Consider the following 24301-nt stretch of genomic DNA (forward strand, 5'->3'; position numbering starts at 1 on the left):
GAAGGGCACCTCCTGAGTTTCCAGCACACAAAAGATAAGCGTAAACTCTTACATCAAAAAGAGAATGATTATGGACATTGATAACAGGGAATGCGGTTTTCCTCAGCCACGTGAGATGCGGCGATCCACTAAGCAGGACCGCGGAGGAGAAGATGCTCAGGAAGGTGATGTTGTTTAAGAACTGGGTGAGCGCGTCATTCTGGGACTCGTAAGAAAAGGCTAGGCACCCCATCTTTTGGTGACAGTGGAGCTCTAGAAGGAAGGACTCTGAAGCAGGCCAGGTGACCTCACCTCAGGGACTGTCTCCGACCGCCCTCAATAGCATGAGTGACAAGACAGCAAAAGCAGATATGACGCAGGTGAACGGCTCTGGAGTGGAGAAATTAGAGTGTGATGAGACACAAAGTGGCAGAACGGGGAGGGAAGGAAGTGACAAGCAATTCCACACGGACAGTCAAGGGTCCATGATTCAAGTGTAATAGAGGAAGCAAAGCCTGAAGGTCACAAGGAGGATGAACCCAGGTGTTCAGGGGACTGGGTAGGAAAGACACACTGCAAGTTAGGGAAGGAATGTTCCTGAGATCCGAATGGAGGTGCTGCAGAGATGACATGGTGGATCCTCGGAGCCGGTAAGTGGCCGAGGTTCAGCGGAAAAGGGCAAGAACGCACGAATCCAACATACACACTCTTTAGTGCCTATTTTGAAATAGAGCAGAAAATGGAATAAAGAGCGAAAGTGTTGACTATTTTAACTGAGTAGCTAAATAAACACTTGTTTTATGAAAATTAGAGAAAGTTCTTTCCCTCTGGGCAATCTCAACAACCCACTTACAATGAAAAATCTAAGAACAGTGATTTCCACAGCATGAGGAGCTGTGTGCATAAAATTACAAGGTTAAGAACACTTACTTAGTCAATCTACCATGTCTTCTAGAAACACGGGTCCATTGGACTGGCAGACAAGAACAGCCAGGAATTTCAGGAAATCGGGACCAGCTTGCTCCCTTAGATTGGACGCTGCGAGCATTTCACTGTTGGAGGTGAAGCCTAACCATACACACAACACACGAGACAAAGGAGCAGGTGTGGGCAAACTGGGGCAGAAGGTCTGCAAGGGCAATTCTCAAGCCTGGCTGTACATTAGAAGCGCCTGGGCATCATTTCAAATATACTGGTGCCCGGGTAGCAAATCAGGATCAGTGCCCTTGCGAATGCTCTCTAAAGTTTCTCGTACCCTGTGAAGGAATCACAGCTCATTCATATTCTCATGTTCTCTGGGGGTCCCTCTCTTACACACATGCACACAGACACACACATGCACGCATGCACATGCACACACGTGCACTAAGCTGGCTCTTGCACACAGCAAGCAGCAGGGAGCACGGCTTTACTTGGCAGCAGCTCCGTCCTCCAGCTGCATCTGGGCTAGAGCCCAACTGCACCGAGGAACGAGGCAGGAGCAAAGGGAGGCTCTTCTCGCCTGCACACCCCGCCTCGTTCCCACCCAATTCCGATTGATACCAAGGGGAGACCAGGACCCAGAGCTTTGAACAGACACCGTCCCTCTTCCTCCTGGAAACAAAAGGGTTTCGCCGAAACCAGTAATAGCCCACCAGCCTGCGGTTACGAAACTCTGGTTTCCGCAAACCGCGTTCATTTTGTGGGTGAGTCTCCCTGAACTGCCGATGCTCCTGGGAGGCACCACGGCACAAATCACCTCAAACTAAGAAAAATTCAAAATTGGTGTCTATTTGCCGTTTGAACGCTTGACATTCTAAACTCAGTGAGGCTTAATTCCTTCCCAAAATGTCTGTCTGCCACCATTCAGAGGCAGGAGTAAGACAAAGAAATGTATGCGGAGTGAGTTACCCAGGGCACAGATCTGCTCTGCAGCCTGCTGGATCATCCCAGAGCCTGGAACGCCCAGCAGAGCCTGCGGAGGGGCTGGCGGGCAGACGGGCTGGCTGACCTCCACGAAGAGGTCATGAACACTCCCCGGAGTCCAGACAGAACTTCCCAGGGTGGCAGAGCAGCTGTCGCTCTCTGACTCTCCTCCGGAAGCGTGCCAAAGCTGCTGCCGACTCCCTCATTGGCCAGGGTGGGAAGGTGGCCAGGGCAGCGGGGACCACTCCTCTCTGGGGACCACAGGGAGACAAGCACTCTACACTAGACCCGTCCCCGCTGGCGGGGAAGTGGAAACCCCCGCCTGGGCCCGTCTTCCTCTACACCCCCTTGCTTTCCACCTTTCCTCTTCGATTTCTCCCCTCCCGGTCTTTTTCCTCCTCCACATACAAAGTGGAGGAAAAGCCAAGGAAGTTCAGGTCTTGGATGTGAGGCTTTCCTCTCTTTCCTTTGGTCGACCTCTCTTTTTTTCTCTCTCTCCCTCTCTCCTCGCAACTACCACTGTCTCTAATAACTCAAGGATCTCAGCCCTCAGGTCTCCCCAGATTGTACCCACTAGACATAACTTAATTTTCAAGACTTATTTCAAAACACTCCCCATTGCCTGGGCCACTGGATTCCATATGCTTCACTCTGTCCCCCTCGTAAGCAGAAAGGAACACATTTGGCTTCTGTATTTCTTCTTCTCTTTACACTAGAGCCATAGCGGAGGACTGCTGAGAAACTGGGATAGATATTTGTGTGAGAGAAACAGAAGATGGGAAAGGCCAGCAAGGACCATTATTCTTTCTTTCTCCTGCCCTCCTGCGAACTCCCAGCCCCGCTCACTTGGGAGCTGGGAGAGGTGAAGGAGCTAAGTTCCGGACACGTTATACACCTTGCTGCAGGGCATCTGGGTGGCTCAGTGGTTTAAGTCTCTGCCTTTGGCTCGGGTCATGATCTCAGGGTCCTGGGATCGAGTCCTGCATCGGGCTCTCTGCTCGGCAAGGAGCCTGCTTCCTCCTCTCTGTCTCTCTGCCTGCCTCTCTGCCGACTTATGATCTCTGTCAATTAAATAAATAAAAAATCTTAAAAAAATATTCATTTATATACACCTTGCCGCACCCAACCTTCATATAACTTGGATTTTACAGGAGAGGGAAGCTGAGGGCCAAAATACAAAGTGCCTCATCCAAGATCACCTGGTGGCAAGTGGCAAATTTGAGATTCTGAACTGAAGTCGCTTTAACATCAAAGATCTGGCTCTGGAGTCCCGTGGGCTGCTTCTCTGAGCAGTGGTCACGGTGCTTCAGTCTACCTCTGGACTTACATTATTCAAAACCTAGGTCTGCCTTGGCTGAAAAGTCACAGCAGTACCAGCTTAGAGATGTTGAGGACACTGTTACCTGAGGTGTCCTGAAAAGGGAGAAACAAGAGAAAACAAGAAACAAGGCTCAAATCGTGAGAAGGCCAGAAGGAAATCTAAAAATGTTATCTCCACTGAATCTCAACTCCATTGGGAGGTGAGGGGGATTCTAGAAGAAATCAAGTCGTCGTCACTCTGGGGTCCCAAAGGAGAATTCATCTCTGGCTAGAATCTGTTCTCAGGGCCTTCGACAAGAGTCAGGAGGCGGTTGGGGTAGATGAGGAGAAGGCTGTCGCAGTAGGTAGAGTCATGAAGTTACTGTTGCTTTACGTCTGTCTCATCTGAATTACATTCCTTCCAGAGCACTTCAGCCCAGCTCCCAAGTGCCCACACTGGCTCACTCAAGTCTAAGCCAGATGGCCAGATGGCCAGCGCTCCTACCTCACTTGGTATAGACCATGTTAAAGACACTTCAGTTCTGCCTCCTTCTCCAGCTAGCTCTGCCCAAATCTCAGTTTCTGGTCTGTCAGCTCTTAGAGGACAGGCATTATGCCTGATTCCATAGGAAAAAAAAAAAAAAAAAAAGAGCCCGGAGCCCTGCACTTAGCCCAAGGCCTCATAAACATTCTGGAAATAACTTCACGAGGCTGGTTAATCCTGACAGAACAAAGGAGTGGGGCTCCTAAGGAAAATTCTTCCCCAAGGTCCCCACCTTCCAGAGACAAATAACTAGAGGAACAGCTGCCAGGGCGGGCCCAGGACACATGATCTAGAGCAAGGGTTCTGAAGCTGGCACCCATGGATGGGACTCGGGGATCCTCAACGCCCTCACACTTTGTGTGGAATACTGGGACTGTTTCCATCAAGGTGGGTTTTTCTGAAAAGAGGATCCGGAGTGGACATTTGGGCATTGCTGATCACACGCAGCATGCCGATGGGCAGCGGGAGGGGAGGCAGAGACACAGCAGCGAATGGGCCCGGTAGCATGGCGCCTGGGGGCCCTAAAGAGGGTTGTTCTGACAGCTGGGAAGCCAACCCTGACACAACACCAGCTCACCCCTCAGCCAGGAGCACAGCCCCTCTTCCGTTCGGATGTGGAAGGCAGGCACGGCACTTCACGCTCCCCACCTCAACCCAAGGGCCCCCCTGTGAACAAGCCACGGGGCTATGGCATCACCTCTGTGGGCAGCCATTCTCCATGGGGCTCCACTTTGAGCACCTACTACTTAGCCTACCTGGTATTTCCTGTTTAAAAGACAGACTCTCAGGGGAAGTCGGATCTAAAACTTTCATTGCTATTTCTTTCTCTTAATTACCTAAGTCAGTTTCTTACAGCCTTCCAAGCCTGTCCTCCTCATAAAACCACAAAGGATTTGTTCTTTCAAAAACCATTTGGATAGTTACTGTGCCCTGGTCTCCTCAAGGTTTTGATTACTAACTATTATGTTTGATATTTTTTCCAATCTAACACTTATAATTTCCAGACATCATCTCTCCTTTTTTTAATGTTATAAGCTGGCCCTGAGGTATCTTTCCAGGCCTCTGTGATTTTCTCAAAGGGCAGCCTCTGGCCCTCCAGTGGCCTTAGGTTGGAGGCATTTTAGAATGTGCCATCAAGACCTGAGGTTATTTATTACACTCTTAACTGGTGTTTTGAAAGAAGAAGACATACAAATGGCCTTTTACAAAGGAGACCTACAAATGGCCAACAAACACATGAAAAAGTGCTCAACATTACTCAGCATCAGGGAAATCCCAATCAATACCACAATGAGATACTACCTCACACAGGTCAGAATGGCTAAAATTAACAACTCAGGAAACAATAGCTGTTGGCAAGGATGCGGAGAAGTGGGAACCCTCTTGCCCTGTTGGTGGGAATGCAAGCTGGTGCAGCTACTCCAGAAAACAATATGGAGGTTCCTCAAAAAGTTAAAAATAACTACCCTATGATTCAGCAATTGCACTACTAGGTATTTATCCAAAAGATGCAAAAAAAAAAAAAAAAATGCTGATTCAAAGGGGCATGTGCACCCCAACGTTCATAGCAGCAATGTCCACAATAGCCAAACTATGGAAAGAGCCCAGATATCCATCAACAGATGAATGGATAAAGAAGATGTGGTGTACATATACAACGGAATATTACAGAGCCATCAAAAAGAATGTAACCTTGCCATTTGCAATAACGTGGATAAAATTAGAGGGTATTGTACTAAGTGAAATAAGTCAGTCAGGGAAAGACAAATACCACATGATTTCACTCATATGAAATTTAAGAAACAGATGAACACAGGGGAAGGGAAGGAAAAATAAAATAAGGTTAAAAAAAAGAGAGAGAGGGAGGTAAAGCATAAGAGAATCTTAACTACAGAGAACAAAATGCTGAGTGGATGGGGTGGGGGATGGACTAAATGGGTGATGGGCATTATGGAGGGCACTTGTGATGAGCACTGGGTGTTGTATGTAAGTAGTGAATCACTAAATTCTACTCCTGAAAGCAGTACTACACTAGATGTTAACTAACTTGAATTGAATTACAGTATATAATAAAGCAGCACCTGGGTGGTTCAGTCAGTTAAGTGTCCCACTCTTGATTTCAGGTCAGGTCATAATCTCAAGGTTGTGAGATCAAGCCCACGATGGGCTGCCCACGGGGGGTGGAGACAGCTTAAGATTCTCTCTCTCTCTCTGTCTGCCCCTCTCCCCTGTTTGTGTGTGTACATGCACTCTCCTTCTCAAAAAAATAATAAATAAAATAAATAAAAATTAAAAATTAAGAAATAAAATCCTCTCCAATTTTCACTGGGCTTTAGGTTCCCATGACAGAATCCAGATTATACACACACACACACACAAACACACACACGTGTGACTGTATTAGTAACCAGTTCCCTATTCTAAGAATGTAAGAATGCAACCCCTGCCGGTATGCAGATGACTTTTCCCTATTTCCTTCTATCTAATTCCTGATATAATTAAAGTTCTTGCCTTTGTTTCCTAACTCATCTTTTCTGAATATGAAAATAACGTGCTGTATTGTAGAAATCCTGGAACATAAAGAAAAATATAAAGAAGTGAAATAATAATTCTCATGTTCCAAACCCTTTTATCTTTTGTATATACATTTTGTATAATATGTATAATAGGTTTCACAACTTTTACAATTTCTAAACATCTTCACCTGTCCGTGAAAGACATTTTTTTTTTCTTCTTAGAATAAATTCTTTGTTTATCCAATTAGACTTCCTTCAAGCTTCTCAACCACGATAACAAGCAGCTCCCTCCGGCTCTCTCAAGGTGGAGGCAGAGAAGGAAGGGATTTGGGATTCAGAAAAGCTGAAGCTGAGTTCCACCTCTTTTTCTTCCCGACAGTGCAATTTTGGACAATTGCTAGAGTACTTCACACCTCTATTTCTTCATCTGTAAAATGGAGATGAGACTTTCTGCCCAGGATTCTTTCTAGTGGCTTCTTGGGAAGACCAGAAAAACGTGTCGTGAAGAAAGACATGTGTCGTGAAGAAAGACATATGGGAAAGCCCTTAGAAAACCGTAAAGCACTCTAGAAATGCAAATGATTCTCATTATTACATCCACGCTGGTTTGCCTTTGCCTCTGTTACCTTCTTTCATTGAAACCATTCCTTTCTTTCTCAAAATTTACATTTGTTTGCATACTTCCTTATAGCTTTTCCTTTTGTCCAATGTTTGATCAGTTCATGGTCACTTTGCCCAGAGCTCATTTCAATCCTCAAATCCTTTATTAATTGGTTCCCATCCATGGGTACCTTCTGCATTTTTTTGCACTAAGAAGTCATGTCCTCTCAACATTCTAGAAACATGTCAGCTCATGGCCCTATATTCTTCTCTTGCCTGTTATGATTTGATGAGATACTCAAAGAAGTCAATGCCAGTCTTGACCTGGAAGCCTCTAATTCAGACACAACCGCCACCTACATTACACCCTTGTCACCTGAACTGGCTCTGACTTGGTTGGGACCAGGGACCATCCAAGTAGTTAACACTTACAGAATGCTTACTCTGTAACAAGTACTGCTCAAAATGAAACAACTCGCTTAACTCTCCCAGTAACTGAAAAGCCAGAATGATTAACACCTCATCTTATGATAAAGAATCTGGGCATAGAGAGAACTGAAGACATTCGCCCACGAAACTAACAGCGGCAACAACAGAAACCCTGACTGTCTGACTCGTGAGTTCTTGGTCTTGGTCACTGTTTTCCTACACCCATCACCATACCGGGCTGCAGTAAGAATGGGTGGAGGAGTACACAGAACCCAGCACCCTTAACATGCTCCTGGAGGAACAAGCAGCCAGGAAAATGGAAGAAACCAAAAGGAAACAGCAAGCAGGTCAGAAGCACAAGTTCTATAAACACAGCCTGCTTCATTCAAAACTCAACAATAACTATACTAACCAGATTCCCATGGGTTTCTGGAAGACCTGGTTATTTTTTAATATATATATTAATATTTTATAGTATTTTTTAATTAGCCCATCAGGAGAATGAGGTCCACAAATATTCCTACAGATCCAAGTCCTAACCACTCTTCAAGTCCCACTGTGCCCTGTCTGCTCTTCTTTCTACTGTCGTCATTATGTAAAACCAGACACACAATATGTTTCCTCTAAGTCTCTGATCATTCAGAGCAACCATAAAAACTTACTATAAAGCTCTAGAGCATAAAGCTGAAGAATGTGAGCTCAAACCAGCCAGCTGGGTTCAAATCCTGGCTCTGCCACTAAGAAGCTAAGCAAGTCTTAACTTCTCCATGCCTTAGAATCCTCATGCATAAAATGTAAGTAATAATTAAGCCTACCTTCAAGGGTAGTTGTAACTGCTAAATTCACAAATGCACGGAAAGCACAGAGCACGGAGCCTGTAGGCCCTCGTGCCATGTAAGCAGCTGGTTATTACACGTCCACCAGGGGCCAACACTCTGCTAGGCACACATAGGGCAGGGAGGGGAGGCTGTTTCTGCCCTTTAGAAATTCACACCAGAGGAGGCAAAGGGGGTGGTGGGACAGACATGCAGAGGGCATCATCTCAAACTGGGGATCTATGGGTGCATGAAGACAGCAGTGCCCCTGGCCTTGGGGGGCCAGAAAGACCTGGAGCAGAGGATCCCCGAGCTGCCTCTTGAAGGCGAAACAGGACTGAAGCCAGGGACAGAAGCTGCGGAGGGCACTGCCGACACAGTGAGAGGCAGGAGCAAAGGCCTGAGGGTACAAGGGCCTTTCGTGGCTAAGCTTTCCTTAGCTTGTGTCACCATCTCCATCGCTAACTACTCTTCTAGGGTCATGTAAAGATAAAAGATATGCCCGGAAAAAAAAAAAGTTCTATATATTAAAGCTAGAAAGAGTCCTCTTGCTCCCCTTTTTGACAAGTTTTTCTCTCGTTTTTTAGACAAATACGGTGGCAGAGAACCTGTGGAGACATGGACCAAAAAGACTAACAACCACAGGTCACAACACACCTTGGAACTGCTCTGCACTGGGAATACTGGTAACTTGACCCCCACTTGCCTATCTTCTCCAACAAATATTTCCTCTTCCCTTGCCCACCGGGAGCAGGTGCACTGCACAAAAGGCCACTGTAGGCTGTTATTGCGGGCAGGATGGATAGGGATAACAACATTGTAGGTGCGTAGATTAAACTTGTAGTTTAAGGGGATTCTTGATGTTTCCTCATCTGACCCACAAGGTAATAACTGTCCCTCATGAAGACGTCATTTTGCAGATGAGGAAGTAAACTCAGCAGGGTTATGAATCTGCCCAAATCACACAGAACGGAGCCAAGGGTGAGAACGGGCCTGGTTTCCTGGCCCAAGGGCCACACTGTTCCTTCCTCAATACCACTGTACTTGGAGTCACTGGAAAGCAGTGTAAAAACATGCATGTGGTAGGGCTAAGGTACGAGAACTCTTTGTGGTGCCAAGAGAGGCTGTCCTGCCTTGGCTAGAAAAAATAAAGACACAGAATTTAACCTTCGTATTATATGTTTATATATAAACTTCCCTCTGAGTCAAAAGTTAATCCAAATATTTGAAACAAAACTAGCTCCCTCATATTTGTTTTGGAATAAGGGGGAGTCTTACCCACAGAGCAAAAATGATTCCTGTTAATAACCAAACCCTAACAGCAAAGCCATATTCTTTTTTTTTTTTAAAGATTTTATTCATTTATTTGACTGAGAGAGATCACAAGTAGGCAGAGAGGCAGGCAGAGAGAGAGGAGGAAGCAGGCTCCCTGCTGAGCAGAGAGCACGATGCGGGGCTCTATCCCAGGACCCTGAGATCATGACCCAAGCTGAAGGCAGCGGCTTAACCCACTGAGCCACCCAGGCGCCCCGCAAAACCATATTCTTGACTCTGCCATTCTCTTACTCTAGTCATTTGTTTCCACCCAAAGTAGAAGTCAAGTGCCTGAGAAAGAAATGGGCACCAGAAAATGAGCATTCTTCGTAAGGTCCACAACCAAATGAGTAGGAAAGGACTATTTCCTCTTAAAGGGAGAAGAGTTCAAGTTTGGTGGTGGTGTGTATGTAAAGATGGGTAGAACTGGGCTCAGAAGATGGTGTCCCAGCCTTAATCGTCATGTGAAATGGAAGAGATGCTGATGGCCAGTGCCACGAATCCCTCACCTTGGCCCTCACTGAATTAAAGTAAGGTCTAGAGCCTGGCTATTTTGTAGGGTTCCATATTTTTCATTTGAAAACCACTTTGCTTTTTGCCAAAAGCAAGATGCAAAGAGACGTGATCGAGAAATCACCTCAGCTGAGGCTTCAACGTACGTGCTATTTACAGGTTCCTCTACATACAACATAAACCCTCGACGTTCTTTTGAATAGAGGTGGCTCCTTATAATTTAAAGATCAAGGGGTGGGGTGCCTGGGTGTCTCAGTTGGTTACGCGTCTGCCTTCAGCTCAGGTCATGATCCCGGGGTCCTGGGATCAAGACCCACATTGGGCTCCTTGCTGAGCAGGGAGCCTGCTTCTCCCTCTCCCCCTCCGCCCCCACCCCCAACTTGTGTGTCTCTCTCAAATAAATGAATAAAAATCTTTTAAAAAAAATAAACAAAATAAAGAGCAAAGAGTTACAATCAAGGACGTAGTTGGAAGCCTGGTTTGCAGCTCACAGCTGTGTGACCTTGAATTCTTTAATTCTCACTCTGTTCACCCAAGAAACAAAATAACGTCAGCCTTGTGGTAAGGATTAAATGTGATAATAAGGGCACCTGGGTGGCTCAGTGGGTTAAAGCCTCTGCCTTCAGCTCGTTTCATGATCCCAGGGTCCTGGGATCGAGCCCCACATCGGGCTCTCTGCTCAGCGGGGAGCGGGCTTCCTCCTCTCTCTGACTGCCTCTCTGCCTACTTGTAAACTCTGTCTGTCAAATAAATAAATAAAATCTTTTAAAAAAATGTGATAACGTATGTTAACATAACCCAGGCTATCATGGGCACACCACAAACATCTATTGCCAATTCCAGGCCCAAGTTCAACAAAATATTGTCTTAAGCAAAGGCAAGACAATGCCTTTTGGATTACTATTATGTTTGGACCAACGACAATAACTCTTAACATTTTCATTCCACTGTTTATCTCTAAAATGGTCTACGGATTCTGACTATCTCATCCCAGGACCTTCTCACGCCTTTCCCCCACCTCTGTCTCAGTTGCACGAATGTAGATTTATCAATAAACTAGATTCCTCGCCACAGCAACTGAAAGATCATTCATACACTTCAGAGACAACCTTGAATTTTATGTTGAAATCAAAGCATCTTTGCAAATAGTGCAGAATAGAAAGGAGAGGTGGAGAAGGTGAACAACCATGATCCTATTCGTTCCAGAAAGCCCAGTGCAGTGAAGGTGTTTGGGGGATAGAGATGAAAAGGCCCTCAAGGGATCTGCCCCAAAAGCCAGCATAAGAAAACGGCTACAAGCAAAGGGAAAATAAAAATAGGATGTGCGCCAACAACTTGGGAGAGCTTATTTCAAGTTGGGAAGATGAAGCAAGACCTCATGGGTGAGAGAGCCTTTGGGACAGACTGGAGGAATGGACAGTTATTGACACGGAATTGGAAGGAAAGGGGGAAAATATAACTAGTGACGAGTCAGAGCTTTTTGAAGAAACACCCTCTTTGAACACAATGTAAAATAAAGACCAAAGAGGGGAGACACTAAGAAATGGGTATATTTTCATTCTGTCAGCCTAGCCTACAGCTAGCATAAAAGATACTCTCATCCATTCAACTTCAGTAGAATTCACCCAAAGCATCGAGACGTGCTTGGATGGCAAGGAAATGGAAACATAAAAGGTATAAATATGTCAACTTCATCCTCAATGCACATTCATTTTCATCATCATCTTTATCGACAACCAGCATTTTCTGAGCACTGCCCAAGTGCGGAGAGCATTCTGCTAAGCACTGAGGACATAAAGTGACATAAAGCATGAATCTTGTTCTCATAGAAAAATGACAAATTCATCAACAAACAAAAGTGATTTCTCTTCCGTATGCAGGCTCTAAGAAAATCCATTCAGTACTTTTTCTTCAAATATCCAAGGGACCAACATTCTCTGACCCAAGAAAGACCTTCCGTATCTGAGCACCCATATTTGGATATTTGGCCAGGGTAGGATTTCTTCTGTAGTCCTTCCTATGGGAGCTGCAGGAAAAACCAGGAAACGGACATAAAAAAGAACCAGATACAGACTGAAATTCTTCCCTTTCCCCCTTTAAGCCCAGAACCAATTCTGGAATTTCTAATGAGGTGATAAAAAGGAGAGCCATGCATGCAGAAGATATCAACTCTGGTCCCCTGCACCCCAAAACTCACTGATAACGCTGATCTGCATAAGAAACACAAAAGGGGACCGGCTGCAGTATCTCAGTGATTGGGATGTTTTCCGTCCACAGGGCTAACTAATATTTATCTAAAAATTCAGATCAGTGAGTACACTTCTTGGGTTTCTCCTAAATATTTAATGCCTCCCACCTCTGCATATCCCACCAAACACCAATGAGAGTCCAAACCACACTCATGACCTTTCTCTTGCATTTCCAACCACTATTTACAGATGTCCAAAAAAGAACTAGTGTTTTCACTCTCCTCGGGTCTGTCTCTTTTAAAGGAACACAGATCCGTAAATCTGTTCTTTTCTTACCTCTACATTTAGGCTCACATTTATTTTAAAACGGGCAGGGAGGGAGCCCGAAAGGAAGGATGCGAGAAAACTATTAACCCAGCTAAGCCTAATAAGCAGTGATTAAAGTTACAGTCAGAGAAGAACGAAGCTCAATGCCTCCTACCCTCTTCCTCCTCTTTGTGCCTTTAATATTCTACTTCAGGCACTGAGAGGGAGGGTGACGCGGCTAGCGAATTCCAACCAGCACTAAGATAATTGTACCATTCACACCCCTCACCAGTCAATCAGGGTCTGCTTACCCAGCCCCATTTATTAATAGTTTTCCCACACTGGCAGTGTCAGAAAGGAGTGCAATGAGGCTTTCTCCCTGAAACAAGAAACGGGGCGCCCTCAATAAGGACTAAGAGGAACGAAGGAGGTTTGCAGAACCCAGGGCCATTCGCCCCAGTTCACAGCCACACCTGTTTCAAGGGTGTCGGGGAAAGCAGCTCCCTAACATTCCTAACTTTGCAACCAGGCCTCCGTTGAGGGTGAGAGCGCTCAGGAATAAATACAGCCCCGGTCTTACTTAATTCCACGCCAGGCCGCACCCCTTGTGTGTACTCTGCACGCTAAGCCCCCTCGTGGACCAGCCCCTTCTTCTCCCTCCAGCTCGGCGACCCTGCACCAGGCATGCATCTGCTTGACGGCGATGGGGTCTCCCTCTGGAGGTTAAAACACTAGGATGGCGTGATGTTTAGAGAGAACAGGTGCCTCGTCAATCAACTTGCCAGGTGGTTCTCAGCCATGACCACACCGGGAGAATCCCCTGGGGAATATTTTTAAATGACCCCTGCCTGGAACCCCTGTTGAGAGATGTTAATTTCACAGTGTGGGGTCTGGCCTGGGCATGGACATCACTGTTTTGCTTGTGTTGTTGTTGTTGAGCTGCTTCTGTTTATGTCTGTGCGAGCTCTCCAGGTGATTCTGTTATTGAGCTGGGATTCAGGAGGCCTGCATAGCCTGTCCCACTGATTCAGAAATCAGAAAATCGAGGCCCCGAGGCAATGGCTCGCACACTGTGAAATATCATACATGGAAAAAGAAAGAAGCTTCTGACCCTCAAGGCCACCACTACGTCCATTATCATTGAGGCAACCCCCAGACACCCTAGAAATCCCTAACACTGTTGAAGGCACCCCAAGGAGAACCCTGGGCTCTGAAGATACATGGATGAGCAAATGCCCACCACGGGCTAACAGAAGAGACATGCATTCCAAAGGGACTCGAGGGGCAGGGCGGTGAATGGGAAAGCACTGGAAAGGAAGTCAGGGGATACAGCTCTGCCCCAGGTGTGTGTCTTCTTTACACCTTGGAGCTATTTGCACAGCTTTAAAATGGAGGTTGTGGAGGACAGATCATCTTCAAGGTGCCTCAGAGCATTAATACTCTTATTATCGCATGTTAGACGCGCACACACACACACACATATTACTGTACCTAAGCTCCGCAGACATATTTAATGCATTTCTTATTATTTTTTACTGTTGCTATTCGGTGGGTAAGACACTATGCAAATATACCAACACACGTGCAAGCCTAGCGTGTATGGGTACATGGGGTGTGTGCACGTTGGGACACACATGGAACACAGTAGCTTCTAACCCAAAGACACCAGCCACCATGGCAGCTGAGTAAACACAGTGAGGTCCCTAGAAAGTGGGGGGATTGCTTCGCAATGTCTACACATTTTCACGGAGTCCAATTAGCTTGGAGTAGAGGACAAAAGCCATCACCTCAGCATCCAGTCTCTTCGACGCCTCTCTTCCCCTCATCCGAGCAATGCCACGCTTTATCCCACCGTTGTTCTGAAGTCCCACCTCTCACAAAGAAATGAGATCTGATTTCCTCAGAAATTCAAACCAGCTGAAACCCTGATAGGCTCTATATAAAGATTAATGAGAAATGGAAACTTGACATTTCTTTCTCAAGAAGGAACTTCACCGTCTTCTCGAGGCTGGAAACAAAGACATGGAGGAGGGCGTGTGTGAAGCACAGCCTGGTTTTTAGGAGTCGAGTGAGTTAATTAGTCCAAACCTTAAATTATCCTAATCTAGGAAGCTCTCTACTCCAAATGCTCCCCTCCCTGCAGAGCCGGACTCCAAGCAGGGTCAAAGCCTGTACTTCTGTTTCCTTCCATGCCTGCCGATCCGTCGGGGCCGGCCTGGCCTCTCCTCCTCTCCCCTCTCCCGGTCCCTCTCCTCACGCAGCCTTGTCACTGTGCCTCTACAGCCCCGCCCCTCAGGGTACCTGGGAACAAATGTCCCTCAAATCAGCCAGGGCTGAGTCTGGCTCATCCAGATACCTTCAGACTCAGAATACTCTCCTTAAAAAGTCTACAGGGGGAGCCTAGATCCTTTCGCTAATTAAAGGAATACAAACCCCAGTACACAGAAAACGGGTGCACCTTGGGTGGGGTAAAAGGGTAGAGGGATGAGCAGCAGAAAAAGGTGCAAATAAAATTCAGAGGACCACGCGTGTCAAACCCATCCTCCCTGAGGCACCCATCCTACGGTTCAATCAAATGCTAGAGGTGTCTTTCCATCCCCTCTACACTAAGACATTTGGAAGGCTTCCAAAACACCAGGTCAGCTAAAAAGGCTACCAAAAAGCATTCTGTGAATTCCCTGGGAATAACTGAGCCCCTTATCTTCCATCGCTTCCTTCTGCCTTTGAAGACAGCGGCGGGGGTATGAATAGCATGGCAACTTTCAGGCTCACTAGTTGGAAACACATGGGGCTAGGCTGGTCCTTCATTTCGAGTAGCCTGGCCTGGGCTAGGATCCAGCTCTCTCCTTGGCCACAAACCAAGGAACAGCTGTCCCTTTCTTTATAATGGCCATCAACAAAGTTAGTTGCAATCCAGTGGTCTAAGAGTAAAATTGTATCATTTGCTCATTCCAAAGGCGAGCCTAATAAACAGGAGTGGGATTCATTAACTGTAGAATCACTAAAGCAGAAATGAGAGCCTCTGCCTTATCTTTTTCAGAAGACCCTGACTTTATTCTCGGGCCTCCTCATTTGGAACCCAAAATTCCTAATCCAAGAACCAGCACATTTCTGTTTTCTCTCCTCCCCAGGTTAAGGGACATGAGGAAAAGCAGAAGGCTTGCCCTTTTATGCCAATTTACCTCTCCATCTGCTCTCCATCCTCCTAAACTGACAAGTCTCCCCTTCTACAATCCTAATTATTCTTAAAGACAGAATTTAACTGTCAACCCCTCCGTGAAGCCCACCTCATTCCTCCAGGCGTCCCTCCTCATAGAGCTTACCTAAGCAGATAATAATCTCTTTACGCATGTCTCCCCCATTCAAGTATGAGCTACTGGAAGGTACAAACCAGAGCTAGTTCTTTGTTGTGACACCATGTTCGATAATACAGGTTCCTAACAAACGTTTGTTGAATGACATGGAGCAAAAGACACAAAAATGAAGTTAAAAGAAGACAGCGTGAAAGAGAAGAGACTAAGAGACACTAATAAATGCATAAACTCTATCTAGGGAAGAAGAATATAAAGAGAAAGAGAAGAATTGAGGACAAAAAGGGCCAGAATAAGAACACACAGAGGATAAAAGAAGAGGCAAAAAGACACACATGGTGGGAGACACTCAGAAGAGGGGACGTGGGTGAACTGAAACACACAGGCTCCTCTCGGATCTTTTCTGTTTGGGGGAAAAAAAAAAAAAGCAGCAATTCTGAAAGTTACAGAAGTAGAACACATCTGCGGAGCTGCCCACGTGAACCATGACAGAAAATTCGGTTCAGGAATATTGTAGACCCAGGCCCACAGCAGCGGCATCCCTGGAGAGTATGTGGAATGCAGAATCGTAGGCCCCACCCCAGAGTGAATCAGAGTGTCGATGTTTAACAAGATCCCCAGGTGATTCCCATAGACGAGAAAGTTTGACGAATGCTGAGGTAGCCATCTGACATCCACAGATAACCTTGGCGTCTCGTTTGGCGGTGCGGGACATGAAGCATGACCACCGAGGAGCGGCACGACCTAAGCCAATCACCTCACGTCCCTGGATTTCAGTGCCTTCACCTATCGAATGAGAAGGTCAGAGTAAACGCGTTCTGAACCGTCATGAAGCTCTGACCTTCTTGATCTCACCGGACATGGTAACTTCAAACCCTTCCCATGCCCACCCGAACCATCAACAGAGAGCTTTATTTGCTAATTAATATTTCCCTTCCTCTCTCCTCTCACCTAATATCTTTCTCAAGTGTTTGTCATGTGCCAGGCACTGTGTTCAGAACAAATGATTTCAGGATGGATAAATATCTCTCTCTGTCCTCGAGCTCACAAACTTCTTAGGGTAACAGAGCATAAAAACAAAATTAGGATCAAAGTATGGTAATGATCATGAACCAGCCCTGTGAGACCCAGAAGGCAAAGCAGCCATTCTGCTCAGGGCAGTCACACAGGACTTTAGCAGAGAGCCAACATATGCACCGTGCCAACCTTCTCTGCCAACCTCAGCTGCAAACACTGGAAGTGCAAAGACAGAAACAAGGTAGATGGAGAACATCAACGAACCAACCAAAGGTTCCCGCACACACCTCTCCGAGTTCATAAAACTCCACAAGCACATCCACACAATGGATCTGGTGTAAGGGCCACAGACAGACCATTAACAGCCATAGGCGCACCCCCAGAAGCCCACCTCCTCAGAACTATGCCCCCTCCCTCATCCCGACTGCCTTGGGTTCTTCTAGTTTCGGCATCCTTCTGAAAGATCATATCAATTCAACCACTAATCTACTCTCCCTGGAGACTGCTTCTGTGGTTTCAAAGAGGGGATGCACTTTAATAAATGTGAACAATTCATTAGACCAGTAACTCTTTTTGATCTATATTTATTTATAGAGACGACACTCGTATCTGATTGCATGCACACTAGCAGAAACTGAAAATGTAATTTACTGAAAGGAAGAAATTTCTAGAATTTCTAAGGAGGCTGGAGAATGGCAGTGGGGAAAAGGAACCTCACTTGCCAGTATAACCACTCCTGACCCCAACAAGTTACATGAGATGAGAGACTTTGTCAGCTCCCGCCCTCCTTATTAAGGAGAAAAGGCTATCGCTCAGAACAACAGTTTGCCAACCTTTAGAATGGTGAGCTCCACCGTGACTTCCCTCCTGCCCCTGGCTTCTATAGGCTGATTTCTATTTATTTATTTATTTATTTTGCTACGACTTTTTCACATACAACCTGTCCTTTCCCCTGCCCATTATATATCTTATTCCATAAATATTCATGACATTTTTGCTTTAACTTGTTAGCATAGTGGACATGTCACCTTCATCTTCGTACTGTTGAACAAGAAAATAGGGGGGCAAAGCCCTGCATCCTGGGTTCACCACATTTCATGGAGGAGATGGGAGAATGTTTTACAAGGCAATGGTGGTGTGGTCAAGGGCTGAATCAGCTCAGTCCCGTTTCTCCCTGTCCAGCCCCACTCATCCCCTCAGCCAAGTTCAGTCCGTGTTTTCGCCGCCCAGGTGCCCCACTGCCCCTCCTTGCACAGGCTAGTACATGTGCATGAAGGTCAAAGAAGAGGATCCAGGTTCTGAAGCCATTCTTCAGGAGATGAAGACCAATACAAAATCCAGCTACCTGCCGTTCACCCCTTCACCAGAAGGAGTCGCTCTTCTTCGCATTCAGCCTACAGGAAAGGCACTTGGTGTGGAAAGTAGTGACTAGAGAATGTGTTGGTCCTCCTCCTTTCCCTTAATTTTGCCTCGTTACTTCTTTGCTTTCTCTGCATCTATCCCTGCCAGAAACAACACCCAGGCAGTAGCAAAGCAAGACTCTTGAGACAGATATCCTTCCTAGGAATGGAACCAATGCTGAGAAGAAGTGAGACAACGGAGGGGCACACCCTGCTCCTCTCCTTGCATGTGAACAGGTATCTCTGGGTGGCCACATGGCTCTGTGATCCCAGACCCGTCATGCTTTGCTGCACTTGAAACACACAGGGACAGAAGGCAACCATGTTGTTCTGCTTCCTTTCAAATCACCAATCTAAACTCCTTAGCCAGGCTTGCCTGAGAAGTCTTTATTTCCCATTAGTTTTGGTTGTTTTGTTTTGTTTTTTCTTAATTGGACATCATAGAGGCTCCTCGGCTGAAATTAAATTTGCTCTTCCTCCCCCCAATAGGCACATTTCTTCCTCAGGTAACCCACACTGTACGGGGGATGGCAGAAGGAGAGAAGACAAAATAGAATCCAGTCAGCTCTTTGTGCCATGAGGGGAAAATAGAGAGAGAGAACAGTGGCCCAGAGACAGCCTTGCCAAGATTGCTCACAGGCACGCAACACATCTGTCTCCTCAGGGCTCCAAAATGGCTTTGGTTGTGGTAAAGGTACAGACCACCTGTGGTGATTCCACCTTGAATCCTAATAAGCCAAAAACAGTTGGAATGGCTCCCCCTCTCTTTGTACCTTTCTTACCACCCAGTCGTCTTCTTCCTCAGCACCCTCCCTTTTAACCTCTTCCCCTTTGTCTAGCTTTAGGGCCAAGTAAGGATGGTCTAGAACCTGGCTTAATCCCATTAGCATTCTAGGAGACTGTGGCTGAGACTCTGTCCAAAGGCCTGCTGTCAACCTGGATGCCAACCAACACGAGGAAGGGTCTAGTGCCTGTAGGGCACTGTTGCAGACACCAGGAGAGAGAAAAGGGGCCTACGCCCTAGGGACACCCACCTCACCTTGCTCATCTGTACGTAGGAAACCACCGCACATGGAGTTGCTGTTCTCACCCATACCTCTGTTCTATTTTGAAGGAAAATTAAGAATACATCCTCCTACTTGAAGGAGTAGAAGCAGATGGAGAACCAGCTCAGGTGTCTGTAAGGTGAGCACACACCAGATAACCTCAGCTATTTGTAGACATGGTGAGAACATGGTTCAAAGCGGGATCCCACCCTCCCATTCTGCTGACAGTACAGAAGGCACAGATTACCAGTTAAACACCCAAAAGAAGGAAACCTGCCTGGGGGGAGGGGAGTAGTGAATGTGGATGATATCCATCCCTTCTGGACAATGAAGAACTATCTTCTGGTCTGATGTTGAAGGACAAAGATCTTCTCCTTCCCCCAATCCCTTTAGTATTTTGGATTGTTTCTAAGTATAGTCATTAAAATGCCGGAGAAAAAAGATTCAAGGGGAGAATACTTTCAGAAAGACTACTGATGCCCATGATTCTGCTACAGGATTTTGAAGATCATTATCTCAACCTGATTTCTGCATCTGGGCACCCTCAGAGTTTGGGGGTGGACGGTCAGGGGACCAAGGAGATGAGAGCACACCAGCTCACCATCACGGCCCTCCAGCCTGTGGATGGTCTGACGGCCTCAGGAGTTGTCTTGCCTTGCATGAGTGCCTAGCTGAAGAGTCATTAGCTAAGTCTTTTCCATTTCTCCTGCTATTCCAAGTACATAAAAAACATACTGCCTAGCCACATTTCACATACTGTAAAAATTAATGGGGGGGAGGGTTAAAGTCTTCATTCTCATTTTAAGGTAAGAGACGAACACATGCAAACGGCACATCTCTTTGTCTAACACAAAGACTCACGTGTCGAATTCTGCACCCCTTCCTCATGCACAGCATTTTAGAACTCTGCAAGATAGCCATTTTGCAAGAGTGTGGAAGTAACAGTTTGCTTGGAGGATGTGTGGGTATAAATAGATGTGTAGACAGAAGGAGAAATTTACAGCTCAAAAATAATAGCACAGGGAAAAAAATATCAATTAAAAGAATATTGACAGAATTCCTTCTTTGCAAGCTGAAGACTGAAGTCCTTTTAAACTGCAGCATCCTTCAATTCCAGGTGTTCCTAGACCAGCCAGATTCCCCACCTAGACCTTTCCCTCTGCAGTAGGCCTCCCGGGATCTCTGGGCCCCGTGTCAATGCTTTAGACAGCAAGTGGACTTCAGGGCAACAACCACAATAATCACTATTTTCATTTTTTTAAAAAAGGCATTTAAAAAAAAAGGCTAGGAAGGTAGAGACAGGAGATGGGCATGGAAGTGGCAAGGGGAAAAAGCTAGCCTGAAAAAAAATTTTTTTTCTAGATTCCCATAAAAATCAGAGCTGTAGCCCTGGGTGAATAAAATGCTATTTAACTCAAAAATCACACAGGTCTCCCATGCATGTCTACATACACAGACCCTTATGTCACCCAGCATCTTCCGTCCCGCCATACATCCACCCCCACTGCCTCCCCAAAACCCAAAACCTGTTAGATGAGAAAAGCAAAGCTATACATGGGAGATTTCCCCCTTTGTAAAAAGCCTTTTTTCCCCAAACAAAATTTTATTATCTTATCGCCTTTTCTTCCAAAAATTCCACTTGAGGGATTAGAAGAGAGAGATAAACAAGGAATCTCTACCCCAGGTGAGACGAAAATAAAACAGAATTTGCCCTACCTTGGTTTGTAGAAGCCAAACCTCTAGACGGACAGATTAAGGGAGTGAGCATGTTGGGAATGTCCAGTTTCCTCTTCTCGCTGGCATATCCACATAAGAAAGACGAAGGATAAATGAAAGGAAGGTAACTGAAAATCCAATTTAGCGTGAATTTTGTTTTAATCTTGTGTCTTGAAGAGATGCAAATTCAAAGGAAAAAAAAAAGACTGAATTCAAAGGTAATTCAGGATATGGAGAGCAGCTCACAATGCAGAATCCAGAGTAATTATTCCATTTGCATGTGAGGTTAGTGGCTGGGCTATTTTTTAAATGATTCTTCTGGCAATTATGGTTTTTGCTTTTTGGAGCTTTAGAGGAGGAGGCTCTGTGTAGAGAAGCTGGGGGCCGGCTCTGTCCCTCCGTGGAGCATGGTCATTCCCAAAGCGTCCCCTTCCTAAGGGGGAAAAAGAGGCGGTCAGGGTTCGATCTGAGTGTCCCCGGAGGGTGAGAAAAATGCATTCCGAAAAAGATATCAATTCGTTTTAAGGAAAAGGGGGAGGAAACCCCGCATTTCCCACAGAGTGCACACGAGAGGAATTGAAAACAGCTGGCACCGGTCTATAAATAATTCAGAAAAGGTCTGGCTATACCATTCCTGGGACAGGCATGGATGAGAGGTGGGAATGCCAACCTGAATGGAAGAGGAGAGAGGGAGCGAGCGAGCGAAGGAGGGAAGCGGTAAGGAAGGAGGAAGGGAGGGAGAAGCGGCACCAGGGAGCAACACACACTCACACACACGCAGAAACACAATCCCCACTTAACTCGCCAGCAAGTGCGGCCCCCAGCCCCATCTGCATTGCTGCTGACATGTCTGTCTCGCTCTCCCCATCGCCTCCAGCGGCAGCGCCTCCTCCCACCCCAGGCTTGTGCTCAATGGGTTCTGATTGTGCACTGGGTGCACACTGGGCATTTCTTGGAAGGGGCACACTGACACGCGCGCACACACACACACGCCCCCGACGCGCACGCGCCCCCGCGCGCGCACTCACACTCACCCCCCGCGCACACTCACCCCCGCGCACACTCACGCCGCCGCCGCGCTGATGTGCAGCGCACGGGGCTTCACCTGCAACGTGTCGATTGGACGGATGGTCGCGGCGCGTGGCTCCGGCCCGGGGCACGGACGCCCAACCTCTCCGTTCGGTAAAGGGATTAACACCCCTCCCAAAAAGAGACCAGAGAGAGCCGTCCCCCTTCACCCTAAAATATATATATATATATTTTAAGCCACGTCCAAATTAGCAAGTGCCGGGTTCTGCTGGATTCAAGAGCTTCACCCAACACCAGGTTAGTTAACGGCTCCACCGCTTCGATCCTTTATCTCCCTGACACCCCCAAGCCCCAACACTGAGACAGGAGACTCCGAAGCGAGTATTTACGTACCGACTCCGAGCGCCTGGGCGATTGCAGAATCTCCGGAGACCGGTGGCGGGTGGCCGGGGATGGAGGGTTTTCCTTTCCTGCAAAGCAGGATTGATAATCCGTGTCGGGGTTTTGAAGTTCACGACTCTTCGTGGCGAAGCCAAAGAAAATGCATTCGGACGCCAGCACTTCTGGACTGTGGTCATCAAAAATCACCCTGACGAGCACTTTCGATAAGAGCAAAGCCCCGAGATTTCCTAGAGGTGAAGAAGCCGAAGGAAGTGGTTTTTGAAAGGGGGGGGGGGGGGACGGACCTTCCTTTCTCCAAAAAAAAAAAAAAAGGGGGGGGGTGGAGAGGCAGAAGCCCAGATTCCAGTTGGTGATGATCGGAGCCGGGGGAGGGGAAGCGGGCGGGGGCACGTTGTGCAAGTCAACCGCGCGGCAGCGGGAGAGGAAGACGAGGAGGGGGAGGAGGGGGAGAGTAAGAAAAATGGGTATTAATCACCGGGGACGGGGGTTGGGCGGGAGATCACAAGTTGCCCGGTCTGCATTTGGGTCTCACACCCAAAAACGTGCCCCCCACCCCCCCGCACACACACCTACCTCTCACACACTGGCTCGGGTGGGAGGAGAAACCCACGAAGCTGGGGAAGATGTTTCTGCTCCCAGGGTGTTGTGTGTGTGCGTGCGCGTCCTCTTTCTCCACACCCCCCACCCCACCCCACCCCCAAACCCCGTCACCCCCTCACTCCTATTGCTAAGACTCCGGCAGAGGCAGCTCCCCATGTCACGTGCCGGGGGGGGGGGGGTGGTGTGGGGTAAGAAGGGGGGAAAAGCCTTAACCCGAGTCCGTGGCGCCTCCTGCTGGCCGCAGTGGGGCACAGCAAAGAGGAAGGGCCGCGAAGGGGTGTGGGGAGCGAGACAGTGCCCCCGGTGGGCGGCCGCACCGGGCTGCGGAAAGCATCTCAAAGGCGGAGCCGCAGTTTGAAATGTAAGACCTCTTGCTCTTTTTCCCACACACCAGCCTCTGCTTCCCACGGGCGGCGCGAGCGCTGGACGCAGTTTAAAGCTGGGTTCTTGCCTTCAAGAAGCTTAAGGTCTATTCTGAGTACACGAGGCTGCCGGGAAACAATGGGAAACAAAGGAAGGCAAATGGAATTAAGGGCTAATCGGTGTAGTAAGATAATATATGTGCTTTACTGACAACTAGTGAAGGTTCGAGGAGTTGGACATTTCTTATTAAAGTGGATCCTGTTATTGAAAGACCTTGAGGAGAGAATATGTTGAGACAGGTGAATAATCCTTATATGAAACTACATTTCATGGCATTTGCGAACCCACACTCTTGCAAAAAGCAAACATCCCTTCTTTTCTCTCCCTCTTAACCTGTTCTCTGTTTTAATAGCACTTACCACCACCTGTATTATTATTTGTAATATTAATATCATCATGTATGCACCATTTTTATTTTGATCTGTTGTCTCTTCGAAGATCTAGAATATTATAGCGGTGGAGCATTTTCATATTGGTTATATCATGAACTTCTCACCAACGTTGCCGAGAAGCAGCCATATAAACACACAGGTAATACTCCTGTGTGAAGCAGTTACACCTAGTCATTTGGAGCTTTGATCTATGTAGATTAGATCAGATGTATATTCGGTCCTATAGACCAAACCGTAGTCATAATAATCTGAACCTAATTCTTTCATGTTTCCTAGTTTTTGTTAGGTTTAATGGTCACATCTAAGATTTCTAAAAGCACACATAAATGCATAAGCATTATATGGAAACACAAATACTGAAATTACTCTTCTCAGTAATGGTATTGCGGTTTTCCTTTTTTTTTTTTTTTTTTTTTTAATTTGACAGAGAGAGAGAGATCACAAGTAGGCAATTGCTGTTTTTCTAAGACAGGGTAGGGCTGATCTTCTACCTCTTTGGAGAACTACTCCAGAGACCCACTCCAGAGTTGCTGTGCCCCTTGATACACAGCAGCCA

General features: G+C 46.8%; 1 protein-coding gene across 3 annotated transcripts in view; it reads right to left on the reverse strand.

The window, feature by feature from the left end:
• GRIN2B (glutamate ionotropic receptor NMDA type subunit 2B) overlaps nt 1-22990 on the reverse strand; it is a 407609-nt gene extending 384619 nt beyond the window's left edge. The window contains exons 1-3 of one of the 3 annotated variants that reach the window (XM_032347390.1): nt 22904-22990; nt 22322-22557; nt 20900-21332 (exon numbers count right to left, since the gene is read on the reverse strand). The gene's annotated coding sequence lies outside the window, so the exon portion shown is untranslated. Of the gene's footprint in view, nt 1-20899; nt 21333-21950; nt 22041-22321; nt 22558-22903 lie in introns of those variants that run through there. The other 2 variants (XM_032347392.1, XM_032347391.1) reach the window with 2 other exon arrangements.
• Between the last annotated feature and the right edge of the window lie 1311 nt (nt 22991-24301).

Source organism: Mustela erminea, chromosome 6, assembly GCF_009829155.1.
Source record: "Mustela erminea isolate mMusErm1 chromosome 6, mMusErm1.Pri, whole genome shotgun sequence".
Lineage (NCBI taxonomy): Eukaryota > Metazoa > Chordata > Mammalia > Carnivora > Mustelidae > Mustela > Mustela erminea.